Source organism: Suricata suricatta, chromosome 1, assembly GCF_006229205.1.
Source record: "Suricata suricatta isolate VVHF042 chromosome 1, meerkat_22Aug2017_6uvM2_HiC, whole genome shotgun sequence".
In the NCBI taxonomy this organism is placed as follows: domain Eukaryota; kingdom Metazoa; phylum Chordata; class Mammalia; order Carnivora; family Herpestidae; genus Suricata; species Suricata suricatta.
The window spans coordinates 137,188,705-137,197,056 of record NC_043700.1 but is presented as its reverse complement, the minus strand read 5'-3'; positions in this window follow the sequence as shown (position 1 = coordinate 137,197,056).

Here is an 8,352-nt window from a genome sequence, read left to right as displayed (position 1 = left end):
ATTATCTCGTTTGAGTCCCATAAAAACGCTGAGATGAAAGACAGGAACAACTGTCTCCATGTTTTACTTTTTTTTCCCCATCCTTTTCCATCACAAAGGGTGAAACTTTTTTTATAAATATGGTTTGGGTCATACAACAATAGAGTCTTCTCTACTTTTTATTGTTTTGAATACTACTTACAACATTTTTTATTTCAACTCTAGTTAGTTAATGTGTAGTGTAATGTTGGTTTCAGGAGTAGAGTTTAGTGATTGATCACTAACATATTGCACCCGGTGCTCATCCCACCAAGTGTCCTCCTTAATGCCCATCGCTCATTTACCCCCCCACCCCACTTCCCCTCCAGCACTCCTCAGTTTGTTCTCTGTAGTTGAGTCTCTTATAGTTTGCTTCTTTCTCTATTTTCCCCCTTCCCCTATGTTCATCTGTTTTGTTTCTTAAATTCCACATATGAGTGAAATTATATAAATACAGTCTAGATTTTCTAGTCTCTATATCCCCTCTTTCTTTGTTTTGTTTTGGTGGAGCTCATGATTCTTAAGTTGTAAGCGAAGGGAGGAAGAAATTTTTTTAATAAAAGGAAAACAAGGCTTAGGCAAAGATCCAGGGGAGACTGAGCCACGATTTTAGAAAACTGGAGAAGCCTGTTTATAAGATGAACTACTTTTGCATGTCCTGAGGACATTGTCTCTGCTATCACTCTACGATATTTAAGTCAATGCCTTTGCACACTTGCCTAAAATTGCTCAATGCCAAAAGGCACACACAATCAAGAGATAATAAAACGGTGGTTACATCTTAGTACCGTATTTCAGAGGTCATAGAAAGCCATTCCATTAGAGATCTTGAAGTTCAAAGCTGCATTTTAAGGATGACAAAATTTTGGCCCAGAATAGTTAAATGACTATGCCAGATCACTCACAGTTTATTTTCAGTCAGGACTAGAACTTGGATAAAAAAGTGTGTGCTTCCTATTGGGATTTATCTAAGGGATACAGAAGTGCTGATGCATAGGGGCACATGTACCCCAATGTTCATAGCAGCACTGTCAACAATAGCCAAGTCATGGAAAGAGCCTAAATGTCCATCACCTGATGAGTGGATTAAGATGTGGTATATATGCACAATGGAGTATTACATGTCAATGAGAAAGAATGAAATCTGGCCATTTGTAGCAAAGTGGATGGACCTCGAGGGTGTCATGCTAAACGAAATAAGTCAGGCAGAGAAGGACAGATACCATATGTTTGCACTCATAGGTCTAACAGGAAAACAGGAGAAACCTAATGGAGGACCAGGGGGAGGGGAAGAGGGAAAGAGAATTGGGGAGAGAGAGATCACAAAACTTGAGAGACTTTTGAATGCTGAAAATAAACTGAGAGTTGAAGGGGAAGGGGGAGGGGAGGAAAGAGGTGGTGGTGATGGAGGAGGGCACTAGTGGGGAAGAGCACTGGGTATTGTATGGAAACCAATTTGACAATAAACTATTAAAAAATATTAGCAAAAAAAAGAGTGCTTCCTTCTCTAGTTTAGTATTTAGCTAGTATTATTTCTCTCTTTCCCTGTTTTAGTTAAAGGATCAGGGTGCCTGCTTGTAAAAATACATTTATCTGAGGCCTTCCCAAACCCAAATGAATCAGAATCTCTGAGAAGATACGGCCCTAGCGTCTACTTTGTCTGAAGCTGACCAAGTGATTTTCAAGTACAGCCACGGGTGACAATGTATGTCTAGCCAGCCAAACAGTGAAATAGTAACAATGTATATAAACATTCCTATATAAAAGGTACACTGCAAGATAGAGTATAATGTTATTTATGTGTAGTTTTATTGATGTTTTCTAAGTCAAATATTCTCAGTGGCATACAATAAAAATAAAAATTTTAATAGCTATTGTTTTATTGCTTTCACAAGCAATTTTTACTTGTCTGTTAGTGGTAGTGCTAAACAGAGAAAAAAGTATCAATCATAAAACATTCCCAGTATTTTTGAGGCATTCCACTCTGCCTCCTAGATATGTTTACCCCTAAAGTCTGCATAAATTCAGAGATCCTAAGTAATGTTTATTGAGACTTTAATTTAGAAAATGATTCAGGTATCTTTGGGAGACTGAACAACAAGAAAGTTTCAAGCTACAATGTCTCTTGAGGTGTGGCTCAGTCGGTTGAGCGTCCGGCTTCGACTCAGGTCATGATCTCATTGTTTGTGGGTTCAAGCCCCATGTCAGGCTCTGTGCTGACAGCTAACTCAGAGCCTAGAGCCTGCTTCAAATTCTGTACCTCTCTTTCTCTCTTACCCTCCCCTGCTTATGCTGTCCTTCTCTGTCTCTCAAAAGAGAGACATAAATAAAAAACATAAAAAAAATTTTTAATGTCTCTTTGTGTATATATGTTGTCCTTTTTTCCACATCTGAGAAGAACATTAACATTAGAAACTTATAAAACCACGTAAATCTGTCTGTAAACATGCAATAACCACACAAATGATTTAGCAGCACAAGGCAAAGTTCTTCAAAGGCTGATTTGTGATCGTACAAGACATAAAATGCTGGTTGAATAACCAAATATAAAATGATTGTTGAATTGGCTATGAAAGTTAACAATTTAACTGTAAAAAGTGCTGAAGGGAAGTAGCAGCCTGGATGTAGGCAGTGTATGATTCCCTACACCTAGGCGTTAGCCACACGTGAAATCACAGTGCTCTAACTAGGGAGAGAGCTGCATTCCTAATTCATCATCCCTGCGCGGGCCATCAGTGCTCTGTGGGCATGCATAAGTGATGGGAGGGGACAATCTTCTATTATTAGGGCACAACTCAGGGCAAGAACGAGAAGGAGAAGCAGGAGCCTCAGAATCGGCAGATTCCTAAGATCAGTAAGTTTCTGGAACTTTTTACATTATGTGATTACTGAACGACTTTTCAGAAGATTCTGCTGATGAGATTAACAGATGGCATTTTATTGTGACCTTTTTAGAATAAAACTCACAATGAACAATATAAAAGTAGATTAACAAATGCTTTGGCATTGGAAATGGGAAGACTGGCACACGTGATTTTCTTCTTACCAGGAAAACAACAACATAGAACGTTTTTCCTAAGGAAAGGATATCCAAACTATCCACCAAGCGATATGAATGCTCTTTGCAAGTAATCTGAGCCTAGGGAACCCCAGAAATGTGGATCTTTTTTTCAAGTTTATTTATTTATTCTGAGATAGAGAGAGGCAGTGGGGAACGGGCAGAAAGAGAGGGAGACAGAAGATCCAAAGCAGGCTCTCTCTGTAGCACAGAACCCTATGTGGGTCTCAAATCCATGAACCGCAAGATCATAACCTGAGCCAAAGACAGACTCTTAACTGACTGAGCCAGCCAGGTGCCCCTAGAGGCATGGATTTTAATGAAAATACATGAGAGCATCGCACATAGAGCAAACCCCCGCACGTTTAGTGCACTAAATGCTACAGGTAAAACCAATGAAGAGCACGTGCTGGCTGTCTCATTTGAATCTGTCTCATTTGAATCCTGTCTCTGTTGTTCATAGACTGAAGGACCTTGGACTAATTTCTTAATTTTTTTTTGCCTTAGTCTCATCTATAAAATGGAAATAAAATATAGGGTTATTTGGAGGAATAAGTAAGCAAATATAGTTTAAGCTCCCAAGTGAATTAAAAATGTTAGATATGAATATGAGTTGCTATTATTAGTAATATTATTAGGCACGTCTCACTGAGATTTAAGAACAAATATGAACTACTTTCATGTTCCTTTCCACCTATAGTTCTGAATCTAAGTTAAACACAAACGGAAGATATTGTTTTTAGCGACTCTACTCACCTAATCAGTTAATTAGCCATCCATATCATCCATTCAACATTTAAAGGGCATGTACATTTTCAAATATGTTGGAATCACTTTTGTTTTTCCTGATTTTATTTTTAAGTAATCTCTTCACCCAACTTGAGGCTTGCACTCACAACCCCAAGATCGAGAGAGACGCATGTTTAACCAATTGAACTAGCCAGGCACCCCAGAATCACTTTTAATTTAATAAAACTTCAAATTATCTAGTCAATCAATGAGAAAATATAATGTACTGTTTAGTAGATTTTAATATTTTTTCAACATCTAATTTTTTTTAATGCTTACTTCTTCTTGAGAAAGAGAGAGAGCATGAGGAGCAGAGAGAGAGGGAGACACAGAATCAGAAGCAGGCTCCAGGCTCTGAGCTGTCAGCACAAAGCCTGACACGGGGCTTGAACTCCCAACCGCAAGATTATGACCTGAGCCAAAGTCAGACACTTAACCAACTGAGCCACTCAGATGTCCCAATATCTAATTTTTTCCTACTTCTTTAATTATACAATGAGACATAAACAAGGAACTTTCCATTTTGAATTCTTACACTACTTCTCTATTAGGAATGGATTGATCCAGAGAAAAAGACATGTTTTAATGGCTATGATAGAGGCTATTTAAATAAAAGAGAATATTTTTACATTAATATAGGTACCTCCTTTTCTCTGTTTTATCTCTAAGTGGATTAAAAGTTCTTTGGATTCAGGAATATACTTGTATATCTCCATCTACCTATATCTTGTAATAATGCCATTACAGAGAATTTCAATAAATATTTGCTGAACAAACAAACAAGTAAGACATGTCCCTAAATAACACTGTAGTTCATTGATTTTTGGTTAAGGAGAAAAGCAAAGCAGTCACTGTCCCATGAAGGTTATAGGGAAATATGCAGAAGTTTGCTTAGAAATTTGTGCCTTTTCTGTACTTTATAAGATACTATTTAATTTAAGTATGTATTTAAATAATTATCATAAGAGACAAAAATTCTTCACTCAAATAGAACTTGTTAAAAAGGCTTCTCATGACTGAATTTTGAATAAAATCAGGTTTTCCAAAAGTTGGCAGCCAACAGAACAGAATTCATGTTTGATGTCTCAAATTTTAAATATTAAATTTAACAATCTGATCTTGGACACTTTCCTGTATTTGTCATTGCCTTCACTGTAGAAAAGCAATCTAATATCATTTCCTCCCAGTGGTTCTTGCTAAGGACTAGTTAATAAATGGCTTTAGACATTCTGTGATATGTGAATGTAGGCATCCTTAGGTGTCCATCTGAAAAGCAGTGATTTCATAATAAACAAGTTCCAGAGAGCACTAACCTGAGGGGAAAAGCAAGAGATGAAAGAAGAATTGCGAACTTTCCAAGTTCTTGTCTGTGGCTAGACGCTGGCCTCTGGTCCGGCCCAGGGCTCGTTCTGGCTACAGTCTGCTGTGCTAATACTAGGGGTGGCCTGTGTGTGAATGCCTGTCCAGATGTCCTCACTTCTTCTAAAAGGATCCCCTTTTAATGTACAGACATTATTACTGTAACATATGTCCCTGCCTGATGGGGGTTACGTATTTGTTACGTGTCAGTTGAAACACACATCCCATCAAGCCACCTTGAATTCAGGATCAACTTGAAATGAATGTATTTTAATAATCACAACAGAATCTCAATACATTAAAATAGCTTTAGATAGATACATGTTTAGTCTATAGATGTTATTTAGATTTACTAACTCCTTGGAAAAACAGTCACAAGGACTCACCGGTTGAGATTGCTGCTCTGACTGAGGTCTGCAAGTCACTGCCTAGCTGAAAGATTCCATATGACTTGATTATTGTCTTCCCAAACTGTCCTATCTTCAAATACGTTTGTACCTTTAAGAGGGATCATGATTGGACTTCATACTATGTATATATATATTTAAATGAACGATTAATGAAAATTGTTCCCAATTATTTAAAAAAAAGAAGACTGTTTTGCGGAGGCAGATATTCCCCGATGTGTCATGAAGGAGTCATTCTCAAAAACTAATGGCTAGAAAATTGAGTAAACATAGAAGCAATAAAGAAAAGATTTCTTCACGCCGTGTGAAATCAGTGCCTAGAAGAGCATCCTGCCATGGAAAATTTTGGGATGAGCACAAGGGCTTCTTCATGATGATATCTCATGCTCGCAAGGCATCAGCTACATCGTGAAACATTCCTCCCCACATATCAGTGCCACAGAGCTGACTGTCACAGCATGACCCCATTCTCCCCGATGTGTTCCACCCCTTTTTCTTTTGAGCACAAAGCGCAACACAATATTTGATGAAACAGGACATTAATCAGGACTCATAAAATTCCTCTTCCTGTCACTCCTTGCAAGTATCCGACAGCATCTCTGCACAGAATAAGGAAACATTTCCAGTTGACACCCCATTCTTTCGAATTTTGCTCCAGTTTTTCAGACATGAGAGCTATTTATTTTCCAAAGACAATTTGGAAAACAAAAGCCATTATGTAGCCAGTGGTTCCTTTTCCAACTTATAATTTACCAAACTTGGGCTCACTCTCGATGCTCCATAAAACTAACCTATTGCCAGGATCATCTTTCTTGGTTCCACTAGCTTTTTTTTTTTTTTTTTTTTTACCAAAGACCAGTTAAGTGAGAACTCAGTTACTACTCTTTTCTTGGTAGATTCAGAAGCTAGACTTAGGAACCCCAAATCCTATGTCTATCCCACTGTTCATTAATTCACTTAAGTCATGAATACTGACCAAGTACTATCACTCTATGCATCAGTATTTATGTACAATAATAAGTATTTTTAATACATGGAAACCCTGTGATAGGCACTGTGGTAAGCATTTTCATTATCTTCCTCTGAGTTAGATACTATTATTATCCTTGTTTTACATATGAGGAAACAGGGAGATTAAATAACTTGTCCAAGGATTTACACGCAGACAGCCTACATGCAAACCCATGAGCTTCACCCCTGAAGGAAGGATGAAGTAGTTCCTTCCAACATGAGAGTTCTGGACCTTATCAGGCACCGCTTGGGGTGAGAAAGGAAAAGGCTCAAACAAACAAAAAACAGAACTCCCCCCAAAAAGGAATAATAATAAGAAAAAAATAAAACCAGAAAGGGAAGGAGCTATCATCATCCAGCCGATTCCATTTTCTACCGAAATATGTTTTCGTTAATGTTAAATTAACTCACTTTTTATGCCCTACAGGGGAATACAAGAAAAAGTAAAATAATTTATGTATTCATACAGATCTGAACATAAGACTTACAAACAAGAAAAACAAACATACAAAGTAGTTTCACCACATGTGAAGTACCAGATCTAGAATTCTCTAGGCCTAGAGGGAAGAAAAACAATGCAAGCTATAAAAGATCGCAGTGAAAGAGATCCCCATAGGCTCAAGGAGCCCAGGCCCTTCTGGAGAAGCAGGAGGAGGAGAAGGATTTGACTAGCTCCAGTAAAAGGCAGCCATCGCCCCCAACTGGGACCCCCATCAGCAAAGGCAGGAAAGTTAGAGTAAGCAAAGGCATAGAGAGTTTTCTGGCCCAAGAGAGGTGCAACAATTTGTCTGGTGTCCCAGAGGGAAACTGAGTTCAAAAAGACTGTTCCATACTGCATCAGGCCTGTGACGTCACGCAACGATTTTGTAGAAGGAAGTGAGAGGATTGAGGCAAAATTTGGTGAAGCAAAATCAAAAGCAACAGGCTGATGGATGGCAAACAGGACAGAGAACAAATAATCTAGGGTTTCTGTTCACGACTAGAGTTTGAAGCTATAAATGCTGGGGTCATTCTGGAAGCAGAGCTGCTGGGAAGCGGGGTGTAGACACAAAAGGCGCTTCTGGGCAGGACAGTGGTGAATGCGGGCTGGAAGGCTCTTGAGCCACTGACCAACCTCAAGTATGACCGCAAGTCACTCGCGCGGGGCTTCCAAAAGCGCAAACTGGACCAACACCAGCCCTAGCTGGAAGACTGACTTTGATTCAAGTTAGGCCTGTCACCTAGAGCGGCTAAAGCCACCCACCCCTGGGCAGGTGACCCCGCAGAGCAAACTGATCCGTCTGGTCCATGCTCCCCACCTTCTCCCGCAGGAGTCGGGGATGGAAAAGTTTGGGGAGTAGTCCCAGGCTAACCAGAAGGGCATTTTTATATTATTATTATTCCTTAAGCACTCTCAGGTGTTCAGAAAGGGAGGATGACAGGATGACATCCGGACAGTCTCCGGCCACTCCTCCTCCGGGCCTATTATGACACTCTGGACTCTTTGTACCTCGCCCCGCTAGTGTGTCCTCCGGCCCGAGGCCCCTCCCCACACTCCTATAAAGGTGGCAGCACCGGCCAGTCGAGTTCACTTGCTGGCCGGACCGGGTGGCGGAGGCACGCGGCCCTGGCGTGACCCCCCGGGTTCTCCGACACCGTCCCCGCCGCAGCCCGCCCCCGCCCGGCCCGAGCGCCCGCGCCGCCGCTCCCGCGGGAAGGACGATGGAGGCG